This window comes from Rhipicephalus sanguineus, chromosome 4 (assembly GCF_013339695.2).
Source record: "Rhipicephalus sanguineus isolate Rsan-2018 chromosome 4, BIME_Rsan_1.4, whole genome shotgun sequence".
In the NCBI taxonomy this organism is placed as follows: Eukaryota; Metazoa; Arthropoda; class Arachnida; order Ixodida; family Ixodidae; genus Rhipicephalus; species Rhipicephalus sanguineus.
The window spans coordinates 92,129,635-92,155,305 of record NC_051179.1 but is presented as its reverse complement, the minus strand read 5'-3'; the positions used below and the strand labels follow the sequence as shown (position 1 = coordinate 92,155,305).

Sequence of the window (25,671 nt, the reverse complement as noted above, 5' to 3'; positions counted from 1 at the left end):
CGAAACAAGCTCCGATCCATAAATGGTATCTAACAATACCGACCGCCGAATGGCATGTCTAACTGACGTTTTGTTCCGGGTATTCTGTTCAGCCGAAAATGTGTGTTGCCGCCTGAGCAACACAGTATGTAGCCCATTATTATGTGCATTATTATGTGTAAATGGAACGAAGCCTTCTTATTTCGCCTTAGTTTAATTTTGGATCGTGCGCAGCTGATGACGTCTTAAAGTATTCGTAGCTCGCTGAAAGCACAAAGGGCGCAATAAAGGAACGGCAGCAGATGAAAGGGAGTAAATCAAGATCTGAAAATGCATTTGCCGAGCTAACAAAGCCGATGAACAAAGATAAAGTCAGTGACGTAAGGAAATATAGCGTCAGAGACAGATACATCACAAAAACAAAGGAGGCAGCGTGAATTCCGCTGCAGAGAGGCTATGCATAGGAAGGACCAAAACTCCCGCGTTAAAAGATAAACAGGAAAATATTACCAAGTTTAAGGGCATAGGGATGGTGGTACAAGCTCTTCTGTTCAGAACTTTGCAGCTCGCAGATAGGTCGGCAAACCTTATTAACTGGAATCCAAGCCGAACAGGGCATCAAAGTTCTATGCGTTACTATTGATGAGGTTAACATACGGGACATATCTCGCCGAAAGGCCGCCGGAGAAGATGGCATAACAGTCAATCTGATCAAGGATGGAGGGTGCTTGCTTGATAATTCAGACACAACACAGAATGTCTCAATACCTGAGATTTGCTCGTGAACGGGAAAAACGACAATGTGATAATAATACGTAAGAAAGGAGACATTAAATAGACCCATCAGCCTACTCTCAGCATTATACAAATTATTCACGAAGGTATAATCTTGAATATCTTGACCTGAATCAATCTGGACAACAAGCTACTTCATGAAAGGGTGTACTCTGAAATAACTCTGAAACAAGCTGGCTTCGAAAGGATACTGAGGAGAGGAAAGGATGCGATCGGTCCGGTAATTGATAAATCTGCTGAGTAAAACAAACTCCTTTTTATACGGCTTTCACGGACTACGAAAATGCACTCGACTTAGTAGAGACACCGGCAGTTCTGAAGGCGTTGCTACGCCAAGGCGTACTTGAGACATATGTGAATGCCATAGTCAACATTCACAAGGGTTCCACAGCTACTCTGCCTCTACACAAGGCACGCAAAAAAACAAAAAAAAAACAAAAAAACAACCGAAATCAGGAAAGGGCTCAGCCAGGGAGATGAAATCTCTCCCATGTTGTTCACCGCATGCTTAGAATTTGAACGACTTGATTGGGAAGAAATATATATATATATATATATATATATATATATATATATATATATATACAGATTAACGAAGAATATATCAACAACTTACGGTTTGAAGATGACATGATGCCGTTTCGGACGTATCCGCGGACCTGTGCAGAACGAACATAGCTTTCCAGCTCATCCCTTCATTTGTCTTGTTCCCGACGTCGTGCCAATCTTCAATGTCATCTAGAAAACTCCTCTTTGATGGCTTCTTCTTGCAGGTTTCAGCAGTGCATGTTATGTACGGCCTGTACCGTGCTTTTTTACAGCAGAGGTGTTATGGTCGATGTTTGCCGTGTGTCGTAGATAGAAAATTATCACCATCATTAACCGGCACGCGCTCAATCGCGGCTCAAACATTCTGTACAGATGGTTAACACGAGAAGCTGAAACGTGCCCATTAGCTAGACTGTGACCCAGCCTTGCACGACTTAGTTCAAGAAGCGCTACCTTTTTCCATATCATAATGGTAATAATAATAATTGCTGGGGTTTAAGGCCCCAAAACGACGGTATGATTATGAGAGACACCGTAGTGGAGGGCTCCGGAAATTTCGACCACCTGGGGTTCTTTAACGTGAGCCTAAATATAAGAACACGGGCCTCAGAAATTCTCGCCTCCATCAGAAATGCAGCCGCCGTGGCCGGGATTCGATCCCGCGACCTTCGGGTCAGCAGTCCAGCACCATCACCACTAGACCACCGCGGCGGGTCGTACACATGTCGTTATGGTGTATGCCTTCGTAATGACGTTGTACTGGTAAGAGATAGTCATTGAACTACGCGGGTAGGACTGGCAGGAGGTGGACGAAGAGATTTCGATCTATTTTCGAGGTTCATTTCAGTTTGGTAAGAAAGGGGCGAATAAGCTTCTCGACGCTTACTTATTGGGTGCATATGGTTCGAAGTAAGAGGACATCACCCGGTACGGGATTCGTAATTGTTTTTTAAGTCAGATATCTCGTCAAGTGAATATACTTTGCCCCACACATTGATTAGTGTACCCATGCTATTCATGCACATTCCAACGCTGTTGCGGCGGTATCATGTAGCTCTCGCACCATATAGTGGAATAAGACGAAAACTCAGATGTAACAATGTGGGCATGGAAAGCAGGCTGTACATGTCCATCTCGCGTCTCATGGCCACTAGGAGCCGTGACGGCGCCACCAAAAAGAATGTGTCCTTATAGTGATTCTATGTAACGAGACTCCGCGCAGATTTTTCGTTTTAGTGGATGGCTGGAATTTTCGAGAACGTTTCCCCGCTTCGGAGCTCTGTGATCGCTCTTCCGGTGATAAGTTTTAGACATAAATTTATTACATTACCTGTATTACTGCGATCGCAAAATAACATTTGGGATATAATATTCTAACGAATGCAATTAATAAAGGGCAGAATAGCGAGATGTTAACTATATAAGCGCCTGGTCTATTTACTTTTAGCTCGCCCGTTTCAGATGAAATCAAGTAGCGCCATATGGAAGAAGCAAAAGAAATTCAGTACTTGTCTATCATAAAACCTCTCCAAATATCTTGCCCAACAAAAACAAAAATGTCTTTTTTTTTTTCGAGATAAAGTATGTGTAACATACATGTATGCACAATGTATGTGGAACAACCTTAAAAGGGCACTGCAACACTTTTTCTGCATGGTCAGAAAACTGGTAGTCGAAACTCCTGAGAGCAAGCACGTGAGCGAAATATTATAGCGTAGCTCGCGGCCTGCAATGTACAATTAATACTCAAAGTCAACTAGAAATCGCTCACCTTTCTCTCGACGAATGATGCCATAAACCCAAATGACCGCGCCATAAACCCAAAGTCCACGACTATTCGCCGAATGGAACATCGTGAGCTGCTTGATTAGCGCGGCCACCGCGGGATGCCGCCGCGGGCTCGCGCTCGTGATCACACTGAAAGTAAGCCTTCTAGTTTCTTGCCCCATTGTCATCCAACCACGCACAGCTTTTAGCGTGCTCGCTCTTCCGAAAGGAGAGAGGAAGCGCTTAAGGCGCGCGACATGTTCCTGCAACTCCCTCGTACTTGACAGATTCTAAAAGTTTTTGCGGCAGTCTATTCGTGAGGCAATAAACTCATTTAATGAAGCCATTCGACGATTACTTGGAAAAGATTACTTGGTAAAGTATTGTAGGACGCGCTTAAGAAACGAGCAGAATCCAAACCCTGCCCGGCCCGAGCCCGCCACCTCAAACCCGGACCGACCTAAGCCGGGAGATTCAGGCCCGAGCCCGGCCCGGGCTCGCTGTGAACACTACTTTACCCGGCCCGACCCGGCCGAGCCCGTGGAAAGGACCGGGTCGGGCCTTCTCAAAGTCACGTGGTAACGTGACTGAGCGTACTTCGTGACTTCGCAAACCTTCGCATAGTCACGTGGTAACGCAGCGGATCACGTGGCGTGACTTGGAGCGAGACAGACGCAGGCGCGAAATAGTAACAGCTGCGGCTGTAGCGTCCGAGCTGGCCGAGAGCCAAGAGCGTTCTCTTATTGATGATGACGATATCCTCTTTCTGATTCCGCTCACCGACAAAGGGGGATGGCCAAGAAGCGGGCGGCAGGATATTCACGATAAAGACCTATGAGGCTTGTGAGAAATACGGGAAATTTGGACTACAATTTAAAGCATCGAATAAATGAGAATGCCAAATGAGCGAGTGGTTCAGACTATGAGATGGCTTTTATGACAGATATAATGACAGACTTGGAACCAAGAATATGAGAGAGAGCGAGAAAAAAAAAACGTTTATTAGGTGGCCAGTAAGTGAATATGGGAGGGTCCTGCCTTATAAAATAGGAAATAAAAATAGAATAACATCTCTGGCTCGCGTCTCAACCCATGCGGCTTTCCTTCTTTCGCCAGGGCCAGCCGGACGCGCCTTGCGCTGCGCTGGCGCTCCGATGACTCAAGGTCATTGTGACGCGATGAATAACCTTGCGGGGTATGGAGTAGCAGAGCTTTTGCTCTAAAAAAGTGGACATGGGAGGGTTGCAAATGCGTAGGACAGACAAGCGATGGTCATTGAGAACGACGGAATGCGCACCGAGGGATGGGAAACGCACTCGAGGCCGGTAGACAGTTCGATGTGGTGATGAAATTATCAACTCTGCAGTAACAAAATGAGACAGCTCGACCAAGATAGAAGTAAATGGACATCACTGCGACAGCACACTGTTTTGCAGCGGACATAGAACAGGCTGCTGCTGCTGCTGCTGATGATGATGATGCAAATATAAGAACAGCATTGCGATTTTTCGATAGCGACTATTCATTCGACGTCCGAGTCGAATAACACAATACTGGATTCTTTCTTGGCTTCAAGATTCTAATCTTGGTGTGCATATGCTTCGGCATAGTGCTGCGCTTCTCTCGCCATTGTTTATCGAACATAAACTACCACGCTGCCTTTTAAAGAAATGTGTTCCATTATGCCTTCAGCTGCTACAGTATGTCTCGGTAGTTTGAGGGGGAGCATGCCAATCAGGTTGTAGCTTCGTTAAAACCGTTCACAATAAATTTATATCGACTTTCATGCAACACTTCGCCATTTGGTGACCATAGTTAAGCCATTCAGATGTAGTACCCCAGCTCGCACGATGTGACGAAATTGCGCGTACACAAATAGCGCGCCACCACTATCTCGAGCCAGTGTCAATTTACAACCACCGGCCACGAGATACCTCGCCAAGGACACGGCCGCGTGCTTCAAACGGCGTGGACGAGAAACAACGAGATCATTCTCGACATCTGAACAAGAGGGAGGGTAAAACGTCTTTATTGATGTTTGAATGGGGGAGCCCCTAGTGGGGAGTCTTTAGAATAACTGCAGCGATTAGTCGGGCCCTACTGTATCGTCCAAGTCCCTCGGCCGTCCCCTGGGGAGGTCCTCCGAAGGGAGGGGAGGGGGGCGAACTTTCACCGCAGCGCCGCCCCCCTTCCCCGCCCTTCCCCGCCCTTCCCAGTCCCCTCCCACGGAGGCCCTTACGACCAGAACGGAATACAAAGACAAGACGCAAGTACGTGTGTTTCTATGGGTACTTCAAGTTAACTTGTTATTCGTTATACACATTACTTCGATAGACCCCTTTCAGTTATAACGAAGTTTTACTATGCTTATCTTTCTTTGCTCAAATAACGGGAACAAGCGCGATTATCAAGCGTTATATACTTCACAATAAACAGCCTGTTGCCACCGGACAAATTCTCGGGAAGTTTTCAGGAGAGATCTGTGAATGTTCGCTAAGCCTTCTCGGAATCGACAGGAACGTCCCGAGGAAAAGCTTCAAGTACATTTATCCAGAAATCGGTACAACAAGGCGTTTGTTGTAAAGCTCGACGAATTCATTGAAAGATACCACTGCACAGCGGCGTTGCCTATTGTGCACATTTCAGAAATCGAAAAGGCAAGAACGATGCAGTCAGTTCATTTAGACGGCGTTTTCTATAGCAGGTACACCGCAACGAGCCCGTTCGGTACAATAACATTTCTACGAACAATGAAAACGAAGTTGAAAATTTCTTGTGAACATGTCCGCACCGTCATGATAGAACTTCTTGTCGCAAATGCTTCGGGTTGAAAGTCCAGCTGCAGGACAGAATTAAAAATAAAAGAAAACAGTAAATCGGCATTATAGTGAACTAGAATATAGTATATTCTAGTTCACTATAATCGGCATCATCTGACTACATCAGTTACCAGTCACACCCCATTCGGCATGTCGTGTACCAGGGCTGCACTTTTCTCAGGAAATTCTGCTTGCGCCCTTCCATCCGTAAAGTAGAGCATTGGGTCAACGGTCTCTTCGCCCACGGTCTTGATAGAGATGGCGATGCCACATGAGAACGGTCCAGCGAGGTAGCAATTAATGAAGCCAGCGAGTATATGTGTGTGCATACGCGAATGCGCCGCTGACGACGAATGGCGGAGAGCATCAGCGCGAGCGGAGTAAAAAAAAAAGAAAAAAAAGTCACACGCTGCCTCATGCATTCGTCTGAGACGACTCGAAAGCGAAATCCTTCTTCTTCGTTTTCCGCACAGTCCATTGTATTTATTGCGCCGAAAGCTTTCTGCAGCTTACGTGACTTTCGCATTGCCTCCGGGATCGCAGGCCTTGCAAGCTTTCCGCATCTTACGGGGTTTTGCAATGCCTCAGGGATCGAGACAATTTTGGCCAAACGTCATTTGACGCATCGAGGACCTCGCAATTTTTAACGATCTATGACGTCATATGGTGACGTCATCACATCATTGTGATTTTTTAGAACAGCCAGGGTATAGGGGCCAGTTGGTTGACCACAGTGAAAGTTTCTAGCGCGCTACTAGAAAACGAAGGACGACGTAGCTAAAACCACAGGGGACAAAACTTGTTTTGTCCCCTGTGGCTTTATCCCCTGTAGTTTTACCTACGTCATGCGCACTCTTTGGGACCGAGGGCAGGGGACAGAGTAATGCTTGATCAGGAGAGGAAATGGAGCAGGTGCGATCGGTGTCTCTCGAATGAGGACACTTCAAAGGCAAACACAGAGAAAAAAAAACACACATTAAGGCAGCTTCGAACTAGTGGTGCCAAGTCTGAAGGAAGCGCGGAGCTGGGCGGCTATCTCCGCGACCCTCCCCCGGATCTCGCACGACCTCAAAGAGTCTCGATGCAAGACGATGCGTTTGCAACTTCTATCAACGCTGTTCATCGCGCTCGCGCTGTGAAAGCCAGCCTTCGCGGTCATTGAGTATGTCCCGTTTTTTTTTTTTTTGAAGGTGCAAGCATGACAGCATGCTTGTTAATGTCTACTGCAATATGAAGGGGCGATAAAATTAGAAGCTATTGTTTAGCGTGCTTAGTGTAGGTATATACCCTCAGTGACCCGAATTTCGGGAGAAACTGTCATTTTTTTTTTCTGTTTCTATATATAGCGGAAGTATATTTGTGCATAACGCATGTTCTCACTACAACGATCACAGCTGCTGGTGCTGCTACTAATAATAATGGTAAGCAACAGCCATAATTAATTCCGGCTGCTGTAGCCCATCCATGTGAAACCCAGCGCACGAGGGATCGCGTGACCATCTGCAGGTACTGTATAGCAATGACTTTCTGAGCCCACACTTTGATATTTATAGCTGACAGCATAAACACGCCGATCTATTCTTGCGGTGCATTCTCTTGTCGAGCGTAAATGTTAGGCGCGTATTGCATAGTGTTGTAACCGGCAATACAAGGATCCGGCCTGCAAGGGACGCTCATCAGCGTACCTGCCATACGCTGTCCGCGTTCCACAGGAACGCGAGAAATCACCTGGTGCGCTGCGAGGAACGCGTATCGGCAGGCCTGTTATACGCAGTCGGCGTCTAGCGCGTGCTCGGACCGAGATAAAAGGAGCGCGTCGGGAGTGCGCTGGGGACTCACTGGCCTTCGCTCGCCTTCTCGTCTCGCTCTGGGCCCTGGTGACGTTATGGCGCTTCTCTACGCCCTGGGTTCTTAAACCTCCTGTAAATATGTAAATTAAACAAGTTTTCTTCTTGTACGTGTGAAGCGTCCCAAGAGTCCTTCTTCGCCGGAGCCCGGGTGGCAGCCTCAACCCCTCCTCGGTCACATCAACTGGTTGGCAGCGGCGGGATCGGTTCGTGTTCTTTCCTGGTACCGATGCTGGTGAGTGCTCACTTTCCGTAGAGATTCTACCAGGTGTTTTGGATAGATGGTGATGTTTATCCAAAGGGGTAGATGAGTAGCTGCTTTGTGAAGGCTTGGGTTTATAGAGGTACCTTCACGGCAGTTTGAGCAACGGAAGTCTGCACGGGGTGGCCATGGATTTGAACAAATTGAGAAAACCGGATTTAGTGCTTTTGTGCGAGGAGCTGGGGATTGAGGTGGCGACTATACATAGAAAGCCACATTTAATACATGCAGTTAAGGATTCTGGCGCGGATGAAGAGGAGCTTGCCGAGTGCTGGGAGCTAATTGAGGAGAGGATAAAAAGGGCACAAGAAGACGAAGAGCGAGAGACCATCAGGCGTAAAGCAGAAGCTGCAAGTCAAGAAAGGGAGCTGGAAAGACTGCGACTTGAGCTTCAGATCGTAAAAGCGAAACGTGCCAGTAGTCAGGATGCAGAAAATGTACGGATTCAGGATAGACCGTGCGAGAGTAACATTAAATGCGCGGCTGAGCTAGGTGATGAGTACCGCGTCCGTCGCCATTCAGAGAAAGCACGCGTTCGTCCACATAGCAAACTGCCTCACAAAGATGGCCCTGAAGGTCAAAACGATTCCTACAAGGAAGAGGTAGAATTGCCCCTGTATAGCTGCACTGAAGGAGCACAGAAAGGTTTTTTGGCTACTGGTGGCCACATTCGTAATGAAAGATTTGAGCTGGTGGCCGCCGATTCTGGTATACCGCCAATTGCGGTAACAGGCGTCACAATCAGGGCCGAAGACCAGGTGAATGACTCGCTGGTAAAGAACGACAGATTGACTTCTCGGTTTAGTGCAGTTGCCATTTTTTCGAGTGGGCAGGAAAAGAGTGCGCAATCACTCGTCAATGGAGAAAGTATACAGTCGGATGTGCTGTCGTCGGTATACAGAGATGTTGATGGGCAGGACGGCCAAAATGGAACGGTCAGTTGTAGGGAGCACAATGATAAAGCTGGAGAAAGCGACATAGGAGATGATACCAGTGCACCAGTGCACAACGTCTTCAGTGGCGAGGAAGGTGATGTATTTTCTGTGGTGTCTGGGGTTTCAGAGGGCACTTCCTCAAATATATTTTGTCTGTTAGATCTTGAGCCAGGGGAAGGCGTTCGCATGCAGATAGGGGTCGTTCGGACGCTCTTGTCTCCATGCGACCGGAGACAAATCCTGCGGTTTGGATCCCTTCTTTTCTGCACCGACGATAGAAATTCTGTGAAGCGTCGGGGCCTTTTCATGCGGATTTGCAGACACGCGTCTCAAAGAGCACACTTCCAAGCGTCTTTCTCTCTCGGGTCTGGTCATCATGCGAAAAGTTCCACCCGTCTGGTTTGGGACGCTATCACCCAGTGCTGGGCAGTATCGAAGATACATGCATCTTAGATACTATCTTAGATACTCTATGGGTATCTTGTATCTGTATCGCGATACTTCTCGAAAGACGAGTATCTGTATCTGTATTTCTGATACATTCGATAATGTATCGTGTATCTTAAGATACAAGATACTTCTATCGCAACACAACCGTGCGAAACAATAATCGCTGGCCAAGCTCCACTTCTCAAACTGGTACTGGTGCCACTAAGCCATTTGAATAAGTCTTAGGGCAGCGACGCAATTTTATTTTTCCGCCAGAGTACCCCAGTGAGGGCAGAAGATGAGGAAAACAAGTGCGCGGACGTCTACGCCCAGCCCACGTACCTTTTGTTTACTCGATTTCTTTTCTTTTTAGTTGCGCCAATGCCGCGACACTTGCTCTTAACCACTGTCCTGCGCCGCATCTATCGCGCAAATTCTGATGTTGCTACAGTGTGGTTATAGAAGATTCTCTTGCGTCTTGCGTCTTGCTCCGTAAGGAAATGTGATGCGTGCAAGAATGGGGTTCCTTTGCGCTGCGTGCATTTTACATATAAGCGATTTGAAGGATGTCGTGGATGTAAGTTTGACTTGCATGCCGTGAATTAACTTACATGCAAATAAGAATCTAACAACATTAGCACCACTGGTACTGATGCTAGATCTAAAAGAGCAAGCGTTTACCTAAAAGAAACTATCTTGGCGTACCGTATTTTTCACTTCTTGCTACATTTATTCAAAGAACTTATGAAATCATAATTTGATTATTAGCGCAGGTGCTTTATTAGCTGTCATTTTACATCCCTTACAGTACCTAAGTCTCTGCACTGTTTTTCCGGTCTGGTAACTGCAGTAGGTCTTTTGCAACGCGCTCCCAAAATAAAATCTCTGCTTTATTCTTCTGTCTACTTTATTTCCACTACTGTTTACACATATACACGTTGCCAAGGCGATTTTGAAACCGAATATATAATTATGTTGGCGTACCTTGCGTAAACAGTACAAAACATTCTGCTTACCGTTTAGGAAAATAGCGAAATTGAGCTTGCATTATAATAATGGAAATCTTAAGGAGCCATCTTAAAGGCATTAGGAAGGGGATTCGAGAAACTTTGTTTTGCTGAATGCTCTGTTTTGCTAATGAGCGTCCCAACGAGTCGTTTCGGGCAATTTTCCATAGGCACTGAATTTTCTGTTGTCTCAACAGGTAAGTTGACAATACTTCATGCTTATAGCTATTAAGGGCGCCGTCTGTATTGTGTTTCTGTACTCATTCAATGTGAATGTTTGATACACAACCACCTCTCTATTTTACTTATATTTGTTTTCCTGTATTAGGCGTTAAATATTTTTCGCATTACTAATCGCAACGTAATGGGAGCTAAGTGGCAACAGAGCGAATAGCGGCGGTGTGCTGCGACGCTTTATGGAACTATACAATACGTCTGAGACGTTTCTGTGTTGCACATGTTCTTTCGTTGAAGAAAAATTGCTAAAAAGATTGCACGTTAGTGAGTATATCAACAAAGAATCCTTTACGCCAGCAGATAAGTAGAATATGACAATTCAATGCAGTTTTACGTCATCTACGTATACACCAGGGGTCTCAAACTGAGCTTATAGCCAGCGGGCCGCAGTCGCTAAATTTAGTTGCAAGGGCTGGGACAGTGAAGATGGTGGGAGAGAGTTTGAGCAGAATGACGTTTGAAAGGAAGCCTTTCCCATATCTCATATATAGGTCCTTTCTGAAGGGGATTTGGCGTCAGGATTCGAGAAACATCGATAGCGATGTACAGAATGACTGATATCTGGACGCGGATTCTGAAATATAGAGTTTTTGTTCCACGGTTATGTTTTAGCACATATGGTGACCACATGTTCCTCACGAAAGGAATGCTTGAGACCAGTCATGTCTGTGCAGCTCACGAACATACCGATTTAAAAAATAAAAACAAATGAGACGAAGACGGTCATGTGTGGGGGCCGGGCCGCTATCGAAATGGCTCAAACCACTAGTATACACAATGCGTCTCCCCCCCCCCCCCCCCCCCCAAAAAAAAGAAAAAAAAAAGTCGCTACCAGCGTTGTTGCTGCTGTACACCTTTCCGGATATACGGCATTGTGCAAGCTGTCTTTTGCGGACAAGGTGGAAGTCCACACCGGTATTTGCGTTGTCGTGCGAAGGCTTCCTATTGATGTTATTGTGATTATATGGCAACCTGCAAGATGGTCGGCAAGCTGTGCAAAAAAGCAAGTACCACTGTCAGCGAAGTGTACAAAGAGTTGTCCTGTGAAGAAGCTAAAACAAACCCCAATAAGTTATTTTGGAAGGAAACTAATGTACTTTGAGCAAGAAGGGCAGAACTCTTGAGATACTAACAGACATTTAATTCAAGTGAAACAAAATAGGTCACAGTTAAGAAATTTTGAAGCAGACATTTTCGTGCATAGGTGTTTGCTGCTACATTATATGGATCTATAATAACAAATTTGAGAATGTATCGAAGTATCTTAAGATACAATTGCCAAGTATCGTATCGGATACAATTTTTGCGGCAGTATCTTGTATCTCTATCTCCAATACTCCTTGCCTGAGTATCTTGTATCGTATCGCGATACAATTTCAAAGTATCTTTGCCCAGCCCTGCTATCACCTAAGCGTCAGGTTCAGCTGGTCACCACCATGCAGGCTTCACTAGTGCAACAAATTAAGATAGGAGCCTCGCAGTAACGTAAACCTGGTAGATCTCGGGAGAGCTGAGTGTTCTCAGCGGTGGTGTTGGGTTTGAACGTGTCTCTTCCCGCTTAAGCCAGGCAGAAGAGAAGTCCAGCTACGACTACTGGTCCCACAGCGGAACATGGAGGACACGCTGAACTAGCCACTGCGGACTGTGGCCTTTCTACAGCGCTTCGTGGCTTGATCAGTGGACAACCGGGCAGCGGCAACCAGGCCTCTGCAGCTGTGGACAGTCCCACGCTGTGACCAAGTGTGTGTTTGCTGTGGTTCGTTGCGACGTCAAGGTGTGCCTTCCGTAAGACCGGCTGTGTGGTGCGCGTCTCTGTGTTGTGGTGGACAATCAGTGTGACGCCTACGGAGACGTGCAACGGCCACTTCAGGGAGCAGCGCCACTGCAGCCCTTACGTGACCTCTTCGGGCGGCGGACGAGCTGTTGTAACCGGCAATACAAGGATCCGGCCTGCAAGGGACGCTCATCAGCGTACCTGCCATACGCTGTCCGCGTTCCACAGGAACGCGAGAAATCACCTGGTGCGCTGCGAGGAACGCGCATCGGCAGGCCTGTTATACGCAGTCGGCGTCTAGCGCGTGCTCGGACCGAGATAAAAGGAGCCCGTCGGGAGTGCGCTGGGGACTCACTGGCCTTCGCTTGCCCTCTCGTCTCGCTCTGGGCCCTGGTGACGTTATGGCGCTTCTCTACGCCCTGGGTTCTTAAACCTCCTGTAAGTATGTAAATTAAACAAGTTTTCTTCTTGTACGTGTGAAGCGTCCCAAGAGTCCTTCTTCGCCGGAGCCCGGGTGGCAGCCTCAAGCCCTCCTCGGTCACATCAATAGCAATGCTGATTTGCACGCGCACAGAAACGTCGAGAAAGCCGCGTTTAGAAAACCTTGAGTCTTTTTAAAGCAAACCGTTCTATGGAAACAAAGGCGTTTGCAAAAGAACACATTGTGTTAGCCTAAAGCTAATTCCTAGAATAAAAATGGAAAACAACTCTACATTGTTGTAAAGTAGGACATACAACCTATCAGCTAACCATAAAGATTCCGAGGGTCCCTTAACCTATCGCCATGACGGTTTCAAGGCGAGAGTGCTGATGAATTAAAGACAAAACGTCCGGTCAGAATTCGAGGAGCCGTTGTTTGGCTCACCGTGCCCGATCTTGTGCTTGTCGAGTCTCCTCTGGCGCTGCATAATTCTTCGGCCTAGCACATAACCCACTGGGCCCTGGCTCAGTGTCTCCCATAACATGCCTTTCCCGCGTTACAGCCGTTAGTAAGTCGAGTTAGTAATAGCATACATGGCAACCGGTTTTCCAGGTTTTAGGATAAAAATGCCCAACGAGGTCTTGCACTCCTATGGCTGGCCAATCCAAATCTGGTTGTTGCCGCCGTTATGTCCCTTTTCATCTTTTCTAATGCAGTTTTAAGGTGGTGAAGCTCGAGGTGTGCATCTAGTGTTTCATTAGTTGTACCTGCGTATGTTTACCCTTGTTTAACAGGGTCCTCTATGCGGCAGAGGTGGTCGTCACATAAGGAGCCTTCCAGTTGTTGCTAGGTAGCTTGAAAGCCATGCATGACGCTCTGTAGCTTTCTCTCGCAGCTGCTACATACTTTTCTCTTGAGGGATACTGGTAAACTGGACGCGTTATTCGAAGGTCGCAGGTTCGGTCCCTGCCCGCGGCAAGCTATCTTTTCGTCCACTTTTCTTTCTTCACAATTACCTTACATTTATTACTAAAAACATCCCCTATACTTTCCTTGGCATTATTGTCTGTTAGTTCTCATTAATATTTTGTATAACAAAGAAAACGAGCCCTTGAAATTAACACTTCTTTCCTTCATTTATATATATATATATATATATATATATATATATATATATATATATATATATATATATATATATATATATATATATATATATATATATATATATACACACACACACACACACACAAAAGGATCATTACGATTACTTTGATCCGCCACGAATCGCATGATGATGATAGTGAATTAATGTAGCTTTTGCTTCGGTGACACTACAGCCTTACGCAAAAACGCCTTCATTCGCCGATCAGTACGGCGCCGTCAGACTCATAAAAGCTTGAGCTGCATGCATCTTGGCGAAAGAAACGCGACCCCTCCAACGCTTCATTTGTTTGAGGTTTTCCCGTCGGTGCTCATTATTCGAAAAATATTCGGTATTTGGAACATGCACTAATCGATTCAGTTATTTAACCGAGTGCAAGGCTTTACGATCCATTGTTCGAAATCTTCGAATAATCTCACAAACCCTAATATCTACATACAGCCGTGAGCGTACAAAGCTCTGATGTGCCTTCTTTTTCGTCTCGCTCCCACGCCCGCCGTTGTTGCTTCGCGGGTTTGATTACATGTCATGGCGGCCGTATTTTAGTCAAACAATGGCTATTGTCGGCTAGTGCTGTTGCCTAAGTTAACTAGTAAACTGTCGCCTAAGTTAGAGCTAGTGTTGTCTGACACTCTGGTTATAATTACTTTTCTTTTTCTGCATTAGTAACTATGTTCCCTGTACCATCCTTGGCTTCATTGTCTGAAAGTTTCATGGGTTGTGTCTAACATAGAAAACGAGTCCTTGATCCATATACCTTCTTGCGTTCATTCATAACGAAGATCTCGTTCCGGCAGACAACTGATGCCTTCAGGTAGTATGCGAGGGTTTATTGGTCAGCTTCTAATTTGCAAAAAAAATATAAATAAAAAGATCACGTGCTACGAGAGCGAAAATAATCTGGTCGCTAGTTACTTTACGATCGCAGACAGCTTACTATAGAGTAAATAGCATGAACTCGCCGCCATTTTGTTTTGCCTGGTATATCTCACAGGCATCCGTATTAGGACTCTCGCTGGTACTAACTATTATTTATATTAAATCGACAGAAATAGCCTCAAACATGTAGGACTACGTCGTCTACCACCAAGATCAGAATGCACTAGACGTGGGAAATTTCTACAATGTGACCTAAACTTTGGTTCTCTGTGGTGCAGTGTCTGGCGCTTGAATACTAACAGAGCAGGAGTTTGTACAAAGGCATTATTTTCTCACAAAAATGTTTAAAGTCACTCATTTGCAACCTCATAAACGATGTCATACTACAGTACGTTAAACTGGCTAAGTACCTTGGCCTCCCCGTTATTACAACACGAAAAAACGTTCATGGGATGAGCGCATCAAGGGAAGTCACAGAAATAGAAGTCTTTTTTTCCGGGCGCACATTCCACGCATGTCCTAAAAGCGCGGAAATGTTATAGGCCATGCATCGTGCGTCTGTCATGTGCGAAAATGTCACACACGTCATATGTGACTCTTATTCTCAAGTATTCGTGAGCACTGTGGGAACCTTATTGGGAGAACATGAGTGATTCACTATGTGAAGGAAGCAGAAATGCAGAAGGTTGACCACAAAAGCTTGCGGTTGTCTACCCTACACTGGGGATTTGGGGAAGAAGAATAGAAAGATGTGTGTGAGAGAGAGAGAAAGAGGAAGAGAGAGAGAGGGAGGAAAAGAGATAGAGAGATAGAGAGAAAGATTCACTAAAGAGTGCATAGAAAACGAAACAGCCAAATGTACGCATCGTCAGTAAATTACCGTCACCGCGACGATGCCACTGCACCTTTAGACATTTCGCCACCGTAGGTGCTGTCATAGGTTAAAAGTTTTCGTACGATATATTGTGAGCCCACTAGAATTAAACAAACTAAACGAATTAACATCGAAAAATTGTGCGCTTTCAAAGCGTCATTTCGCATTGTGGCCAACACGGTTTGCTTACAGCCTCTGAAAATAGCGGCAAGAATCCGATTATCTTACGATTCCAATTTTCCCCAACAAAACAAGTTAATGACATTCGCTTTCCGGAGATGTTAGCATAAAATCAAGGCTCTCAATTTTATAGGTGAAGACGTAATGTCCTGCTCTTTTTATGAATTGTTTTGACCATTTGCTTGCACGGTTCAGGGCCTTGTTTGCTTTGCACATTGCGCAGTATTGTGTCACTTTGAGAAACTGCATAGTGTGTTTCTTTTTTGCTGGGTCTTAAGGGATCCATAAACCACCCAGAGTCCCGAATTTAGTTTTGGTGTTGCAGTTGTTCACGAGTCTTCAACAAACACGCAGCCACAAGAATTTTTAACAGCGAAGCTGTTTAGCAAATAGTTTCTTGTGAGAGTTGGCCCAAAAAACTGTGATCATGTTAAACGGGTACGTGCCACAGAAATGGGGTAAATCCCACTATTGACCACTCATCCACTAAATGTGAAGAATGCAACAGTTAGCCCAACAAACGGCGGCGTAGCGACGGCGGTGAGCCGAAGACTCCTGGCAAGCGCAACGAGAGAATAGGCTAGGGAACGGGAAAGGCAACGGCGGCTGCGAGAATACCCCGAAGCGATGGAAGCCCTACGCCCACGACGACGTACCCGTTGATCTACGAGACGTGCGAACGCTCGGTTTCAGCGCGAGTTTCTGTCTCTGTAGTTTGGACAACCGTGTCGTGTCTGTGACTGTCTGTGGTTTAAGTGGAACCTCTCTGCGTAGAGAATCGACGTAAAAACAACCCAGCATCACCTACCTAAAGCTTAGCAACAACCTAAAAGCAACCTAGAAGCAACCAGGTTAGTCTTCAGAATCTTCCTGTTTCGCTGTTTCAAGCCTTGCGTAGCTTAGTGCAAGCTTCGCCAAATTTTCGAAACGGTGCCGTAATGGCGGAGCTACACGCGTTTGATAATCCAAAAGCGGACTCCGCTCGCTTCGCCATTTCCGTCGCTACGCTCCGTGTATCGGCTCGTCTCTCCTTCCGGCCGAGTGCTCCTCCTCGCCGGGCGAGGAGGAAAAGAGGCCAGCGCGCGTAACTGCGAGCAGACAAGCAGGCTCTTTTTGTGGATGACATGATCAGACCGAATGTTGACGTCACGGCCAACGCTGGGGATTACCGAAAGGCCCGGGGAGGAGAAGGGTCTGTTTGTTTGAATTAGGGGCGCGCCCGTGGCTCGTAGCGCTATCACGTTCATCGCTGGCATTGTTCATCGGGACTGCATTCTGAACTCGATGCGCGCGTTCATTGGAAATGTTAAAAAGTTATCGAAGGTGGTTTAGGGGCTCTTTAAAGGGACCGACAACTGATTTTTCTCGACGCAGTTTTTTACGGCGCGACGGGAAGCTGACCCTTCGTAGCGTTTGTAGCTGCAGTGGTTTATCCGGAAAGCACGTAGTTATTTTATAAGCAATATTTTTCGATCTGAAAGGCTCCAGACACGCATGGAGGCTTGCTCCAGCAACGCTGAGAATTGATAGCGATGCCGCTAGCCCTTGTAAAAGCTGTCGGTGTTCTGCTTTCGCAGGAGTTACTGTAACTATGCTTTAACCACCTTTATTTTGAGCTTTCCAACCATTTTTAAAAATAGCAAGCTGTTACAATGAGATGTGTGGCTTTATACACTTTCCCGGTATTTGTACAGCGTTGTGTGCGCCTGCGCCCAAGGTTGCCTGCGCCTGTGCCATGGATGGCTTGTCCCGGCGTCGTTACTCTCTCGATACACGAACAAAGCCAAGTAATAGAAAACCTAACTGTGCATATGCACGGCCGCACCGAGTAGCAGCGCGCGTCATTTCTGAGACGAAGTGTAGGTAGCAAAACCATGTCGCTCCATAATCTTAGCGACCTGTAAACTGCGTGCACGGTTGCATGAACACGCTGAAAAGTTGCTCAAGACGCGCTCTCGAGCATGGGATCATTACGTCACGCGAAGGCAGCGCCACTTTAATGCATACTACTAACGCAGGCCTATATGCACATTATTATGGAGTAATACCTCTTAATATATAGAAACGAACAATTATTCAGTACTAACAAAAAATCGTCAACCGCGTACAGTAATCAATGGTCACGTGGCCGTCTTCATCGGATCATTCATGTTTTTGCCTCTTAAAGGCTACAGCGCACAAAGACGGGGACAACAGAAGAAAACACAGGACGAAGCGCCGACACGAAGCGCCAACAGTTTCTTCTGTTGTCCCCGTCTTTGTGCGCTGTAGCCTTTAAGATGCAATACCAACTAGCCCACCAAGCCATACATGTTTTTGCCGCCAGAGGCGCCACAGGTCATTTTTCGCGACTTTCAATTAAGAAATAAAAATATAAATCCATCTCTCACGAAAAAAACAGGGTTGGTTTGAGTCAGTGCGACGGACAATCTTTACATCAGTGGAGTCAACTCATTTGATATTCTGGGCAGTTGTCGGTCCCTTTAAGTGATATGTGTTTTCATTCTTATTTTTCGTAATTTGAAAATTTCGCGTAGCGTTGGGCATCACTGTGCATTGTTTTATTCAAAGAAAAAGAATAAAATAGATGTAAACATGTACCTCTCCTCTTTTCCTTTATGGTGCATGTTTAGACAATGCGGCGTATAGTCATAAATAAATAAATATAACAGAGACGGAGTGACGGGTACAGAGAACACAATAAAACCAGAACACGTCACAGACCGCAAGAGGGAACACCACATGTTGGCTTCCCAGTACCTGTTGCTCAAGCGGAGAACGCAGAGACCGTAGTGCCTTAGGAAGTCTTGGTGCTTGCACAGTACATAAGTTCCATTAATTTCCGTTTACCCAAGAAATGAACCGCCCAATTCGATTCGCGGAACTTTCGTAGACTACGCTGAATCAAAATACAGCTACTTTGAAAGTTCATACACTATACCATTATCTTCACCTCAAAGCAGGCTTTGTTCTGTTTTTGCCAGAAACTGCACAGCTTCTGGCCATACGCTGTTACTGCTTTAATGCAAATAAAGGGTGCCGCTATAACCAACCGCGTAATAGTTGTAATGACTAACCACAGCGTCCCTTAAAGACGGGGCAAACGTTTTCTCAGTATATGAAATATTGGCCGTCTGGCGGAGCTCTGCCTATTCTATGGTACGGGGAAGCGGTGAACTTCACGGAGGAACGCTTTTACGCAATATATTTTCGATGTTTGAAACTTCAAAAATACTACTCTGTTGTCTTGACGCAATAAGCATGGTTCGTCTGAACATCTCGTCTGTTGGAAAGCAGAAATTAAGAGATGCGGCATACTCTCTTGCTGCTTTTGCTGTTGCCATTCTGGTGAACTGATAGGTGACTATATAGTAAATGCTCGCGCTCGACATACTTTCTCAACCCTTTCATTGCGATTGCAATTATATGGACACTAGAGACTCATTTCTGCCGTCGCCGTCATGTTCCGTATAAAGTCCCAGTGGATAACACCGCCCCGCGCATCGTATGTTCTATGTGCGAGTGAAAGCTTGCGAAGGCTGCAGACGGGCGTGGCTTAAGCAGAGATGAAACGCCCCGGCCTGCTCCGTCGAGCTGCGCGCCATGAGGGGGTGCCGATCAAGAATGCACAAATGAATGACTACGAGTAAGGATTGAACCAAGTCTGAGCAAGCTTTCAAATTTTCGTGATAGTAATGACCGATAGCAATGACCTTCGACGCACAGTTCAGCTCCCACACTGAGTTGCCCAGTTGAATGTTGTGTCGTCTCAATACAAAGCCGTGTCTGTTGCGAAAATGAAGATGCGTCCATAGAGAGCTCGCACTGCATCTCGGAGTCCGGGTGTGCTAGGAAAGCGAAGAGGTGATGTCTCCCGCTCGATTTCTTGGCAAGCGCGTTCACTTTCTTCAACAAACGAGAAAGGTTCATATTTATTCGTGATAATGGTCACCCGCTTGAAGAAGTTTAGGTGTGTCCTGCTGTAACTAAAGAGCGCTCTTGACGAACGGAGATCACGCGTTTCTGCATATTTTATATCCCTTGAACTCACTATGTTTGGTTTTCTTAGGACGTAAATGAAACACACTGAGAATGACGGAAAGAAAACGGCACGAGATCTCCTGAAATATTTACTTTTACGCTAACGCTTGACCCACGTGAAGCTTCCAAGGCTTGCGATAGGAGGTGTTGGCTAATTATCATGTAGCACCGCCAAGAGGTGCGGAGGGGAGGAGGTTGGCGCAACTGTCTCTTCATGAAAGTAAGTACCAGAGTTCTCACACTCAAAAAGGAACCGTTTACGCTCATATACGCTTAACTGATTCCCGATCATACTCTGGATACTTCTCGCACCCCTGTTGCATTGTGGGATGGTCGACCGTACATTCCGCGCAAAGTAATGTAGATGCGCTGAGTGAAAAGCACAAACTAGAAACGCAACAAGAGACAGGACTAGTGGTGCGCAAACTTTCAACTGTTTATTTTCGCAACAGCACGTCAAAGATATACAAAAAACATTGGAGATAACAGGACTATGTTACAACGTGTTGTTCACGGAAGCCGCTCATTTTGATGCTATCATGCTCCGCGTGTGTATTCCTAACTAATCTGGCGGTTGTCAATAAAGTTAAATGCTGCCTCACTGAGTGCAATAGATGCAGAGCTCACGCGACTGTGTGATTTAAACACGAAAAATGCCTCCACGATTTCGCGTGTTCTTTTAGACCTGCAATGCGTCAACGTCTGCGTTTGTTTAAAACTCGTTTATAGTTTGTGCTTTTCACTCAGCGCATCTACATTACTATGCCGTACCAACTAGCCCAAGTTGAAGCTTTGCTATCCCGCGCAAGTTGAATTCAGGCTGTAATCACTGACAACCGCCTGTTTCGACTACGCGTCCGGTAATACTCGGGCACTCTTTCCCGGAATTCGGATGCTACAAAAGTTCGCACGTTCCTATGTGAAGCACCAGCAGTGTGTCTGTAAGTGCGGTGCACGTGACCTTTACTTCATTCAGGTAAGGTCGTCTCTCGATTACCTTGGCTACAGCGGCCGTGTTCCGTCAATGCTTTTTCTAGTATCAAGATTCTAGGTAGCAACGGATAAAGGTCAGCATGATATTTAACGGACGCGCCTTACGTAGAGCATAGGGACAATACACAGCTTCCATTAATGACGCATGTTGCATTACAGGTGGTCCCAGGCATATCCGGGAAAAAAGATGCGCGGATAGCGAATAGGCTGTAGCGCTACTTCGGGGAAGATGAGTGAGGCGGTATTGTTTTTTAGGCTTTATATATACGATCGGCGCGTTCTGCGATATTCGTCCATTGTAAGCTATAGCATACGGATAAACTCGAGTCGTTTACTCCACGCTGCTGTTTGCGGAGAGCAGACGGGTCTTAGTCAAGCGACCTTTTGTGTGGTGTAGCTGTTTCAACGTACGTGTGTCAGGTGCGCAAGAACTGTCAAGAAGAGAAGTCACGTGGCCAAGCCTATACTCGCAAATGCCGTTGTATATTTCATCGAACGCCGAAACAAGCGCAAACAAAGCGCACCACACTGGAGTTTTCTCTTACGTAGAAAAAAAAGGGGCAACCCGGTGATCTCACACCTCATTTACCCAGAGATATACACGACAGACAAATGCAACAACTGTGGGGCCACTCGGGAACACATTTTATGGGAATGTCGAGGGATAATGAATAATGCTGGTGATGCAGCCTCGAACAATCGCCTCCGCGCGCGCTGGGAGACTGTGTTGCACAGCCGTGGTGACCTTGGAGGTCAACTTTGGGCTGTCCAACAGGCCGAGGAAGCCGCCAGGACTCAGGAACACGCGGCCGTCACCTAGGCGGGACCTTATGCCCGTCCACAAACTCGCAGCGCCTTTCAATGTGGTTCTTTGAATGAATGAATGAGTGAAGGAATGAATGAATGAATGAATGAATGAATGAATGAATGAATGAATGAATGAATGAATGAATGAACGAACGAACGTTCCCAAACGAAATTTCAGATGAGATCTAAGACGCGAGCTGATTGCACGGTAAAACACGGCAGGACTCCTGCCCAATACCATCTTGGTATTGGGTCTTATAATGTCATCTCGCTTGGTGCTACGCGTGCTAGAAACGGGAGGCGTGAATTCCTTGCCAGTGAGCGCTGCAAGAAAAGTGCCGATAAATCAGTGACTCGCAAGTCTTTTTCTCTCCGTGTTTCTCGGAATGGTTGTGACTCTCGTTTTAGTGACCTTTCTTTGTCTACATCGTATAGAAAACCAGCGCTGAAGTTTCCGCGGTGTGGGCAGTGCCGCCCTGGCGGCCAAAGCGCGCATACTCCAGCCGCTCTCGCGGACGAGAGTGGCGACTGGTTGAGGCGATGCGGGCGCGTATTGCCGATACAAAACTAAAGTTTGCTGGCGGTGCTGTTGCGCATTCAAGTGCCACAATACGTAGAAATGAGGGAGGATGTATCCTTCTATGCTTTTCCTTCTAAAACATATGAATATGAACGAATGCGGCGTTGCATCCCGGCAGTCAGGCGAGCACAGTATGTCCTGCTCTTGCTCTCCTGTCTGGTGCCGTCGGGCTGGTTTCTAAACCGAATTGCGCGTGTCTGCTAGATTTATTCGATAGTGAGGGCCACCAGTGGAAACCGGGGCCAACGAGCAGAATTTAATCGGTGTTTTGTAGTAAATAAAATGTACATTTATGCAGCGCATGCCGCATATGTAACAATCTTTTCATCTGACCACCACCAAGCTCCTGATGCCACCGCGTGTAGTGAATATGATACGATAGGTAGGTAGTCTACATTATTTGCAAACAGTTACGCAGAAGGAAAGCCGTCTGTCTACGAGACGCGTACGGGGGCACGTTCGTCCAAGCCGCTGAACTGTTATGAGAAAGAGGCACGCGATGGATGCCTGCGTTGAACTTCACTTGTGCTACAGGCGGAGTTGTCACGGACAAAGCAGCGGACTACTCGAAGCTTAGCTTTCAGAAGTCCGCCGATGCGGTAAAGCTCCTTTGTGCATTGGCTGCCGCGGCGAAGTGACATATTTATGCCTCGCTAGAAAAGGGTCAAATGTCCTGGGTTTTTACTCGCTGTTTAATTCGCCTAACGTACTGTGTTAGTTTTTTCTCTTGCCTGTGTCTGCCTAGAATAAACGTGTTTGATCAACATCGACAATTGCTGGCATTTTACGTGCCAAACAAGGTATGATTATGAGGCACGCCGTAGGGTGGGAATCAGGATTAATTTTGACCGCTCGGGGTCCTAATGTGCACATATAAATCTCAGTACGCGGGTGTTCTTTGTATTTCAACCCCATCGAAATGCGGCCACCGTGGCTGGGAATCTATCCGCGCCCTCGAGCATAACAGCGTGACACCATACATGCTGTGCTAGCACGGTGGTTTACTTAATCAACGTCCGGGTGCATACACACCGCGGGCTGGGCATACGTACCACGGCAGAAAAACGTTCACGCACCTACCCCTTGCATATCTTACTTTCTTTTTTTACTGTGGTAGTGGGCAGCTGGTATCGACGCAGCACGTACTTATCAATGGAGGCTTGTGAGCCTGCACTAGCTTGACACAAATCCCAGGACGCAACGAGAAAATGTTGATGACGGAGTCGGCACCACGGCACAGCACTATCTCTTCGACACCGTATGCACAGACGTAGTCTGCTATGCAGGGCTCCTCTCCGTTTTCCGGTGCTTTCCTGAGAAAGTAGGCTTCAGACAAAGTTATTTTTTTCTAAATCATAGAGCAGTACTGGCGCAATGGCTGCTCGAGCTCTTCGCGCCAAAATGAAGCACGGGAATGGCGCACGCGCGTGCGCTCACCACGGTACAGTGCGGGCTGTGCGGCCGGTCGTCTGAGCTCGAGCGGCATGGCCTCCGAGATTAGCCGGCGGCGCGGAGGCCATGCGAGCGGCTGAGTTGTCTCGCGACTCCCCGCCAGGCGTCCTTTTTCGGCGCGCCACCTATCCAGCGCTGGTCTCCCATAGCGAGCAGCTGGCGATTCGAATGCTCTCCGCAGCCGCACCTTTTGTCATTGTACAGCGTCAATCGAGACGGCTTAGACTCGCAATGTGCGTGTTCGCAATTCAAATTCTCAGAGGATGTTGCTCACTTAACTTCAGTTCGTGCATTACGAAGTCATTCTAATCACTTTCGGACTCCCGTGATGGCAATTGGCGCTGATGCAAACAACTGTTGGGTAGCGAGCCCCATAACAGCTATATACCTTTGTGATAATGTCCCATAGGACAGGACTCGAAGCTGAACTGCCCACGTGACAGACGAGCAGTTGTTTGCTGCGACGCCAACTGTACGGAAGCCGGTATACTGACATACGCCAGATTATAGAAAAAGCTCTAAAGTGTAGGAAAAGTCAAAACTGTTGTCCTTCCCAACGCCTATGCGTCCCGTTCAACATTTAGCTGTTTCTGCTCAGATAGATAGCCGTGCGACATCGCCCCTGAAATGCCCGGTTCCTCTGTAATTCTGGAGTCTCTAAGGCTCGTGCCTGGATGGGTATTTTACACTCGGCACTTGCACCACTCTCGGTCGTTATGCACCATCAATATGGTTACAATTCTAATCGCAGAAAGGGTTGCAGTCAGAACGCTCCCGTCACCTCCTGCAAGCCGGCCTTCGCTATATACGGTGACGCGACCAGTTATGACCTCTGGATCCACAAGACACCGCTTCACTTCGTACACATTACCGGCCTAACGGCGCGCATCTAATACACATATACACGCAAAATATTATGCCTTCAGGGAAAGTCTATGTCGCAATAAAAAAAAGCGCTAAATCGCGATTCGACCACTGCGTCGCGATACCGCCGTTATACAAACGAAAGCGTGGCGACGTCGAGGTTACACACTAACAGTGCAACAAAAGTAAGCATAAAAAAGCACGAAACAGAATTAGGTATTCGCTGAGTATGTAGTTAGTTGGATGCTAGTCCTGAGACGGCATTTTTTTTTTTGCTATATGCTTTAAAGCCAACCGGTTTCTTCAAAAGAAAGAAAGAGGGACAGAAAAGAAAGAAAGCCAATTGAAGCGCGTGTCGCGCATGACGTCCTAACACTTTGAGGAGGCATACGCGCCAATGAATTCCGCATGGATCCGCAGGGATCCGCGGCTAATCCCTGGAATCCATATCGTCGCGCTTCTTTCCACTGTCTCATGTACGTCGTAAAGGCTAATGTCCTTCCGCATACCCCACTTACATGACGTCTTCTTCTCTCTAGCTATGACATTTGCATACCATCGTTTATTCCATACCTGAAAAGGCTGATATTAACCCGTGCTGCTGAACTAACCGTGCCCTACGCTAGAGACGGTGATTGAAAACATTCCTCACCCTGTGCGCACTGTTGTGACCGAGGAGCGGAACGGCATGAACCACGTCGTATTGGAGTTTTACGTTCGCTAAGCGGTGCGCGACAGTTTCGCGCACGCCCGTATCACGTAAGCTACCTCACTGACGCACGTATACGAACTGCGTGCAGTGAAAGGTCGAGCGCGGTCGCAGGCTATAACTACGTCCTCTGCGCGCGTACCAAGACAAGCGCGTTAATTGGCTGGCTGCGCGCATTCGGGTGTCTAACCAAGTTACTTTGTGCAGTTAGTATTGAGTTAAAGAGCTGCCACGGAGATTTTTCATGTGTCCATTGCCCTCAATAAAAGTTTCAATACATATTTTCTTTGCTGCTCTGCTGGCCTG

The 25,671-nt window shown here is 46.8% G+C and overlaps 1 long non-coding RNA gene across 1 annotated transcript in view; it reads right to left on the bottom strand.

The window, feature by feature from the left end:
• The window catches only part of LOC119390420 (uncharacterized), a 44,378-nt gene extending 18,987 nt beyond the window's left edge, over window positions 1-25,391 (bottom strand). Inside the window, exons 1-2 of the long non-coding RNA XR_005183313.1 lie at window positions 25,309-25,391; window positions 25,175-25,229 (exon numbers count right to left, since the gene is read on the bottom strand). This is a non-coding gene — a long non-coding RNA (uncharacterized LOC119390420). The remainder of the gene's footprint in view (window positions 1-25,174; window positions 25,230-25,308) is intronic.
• Between the last annotated feature and the right edge of the window lie 280 nt (window positions 25,392-25,671).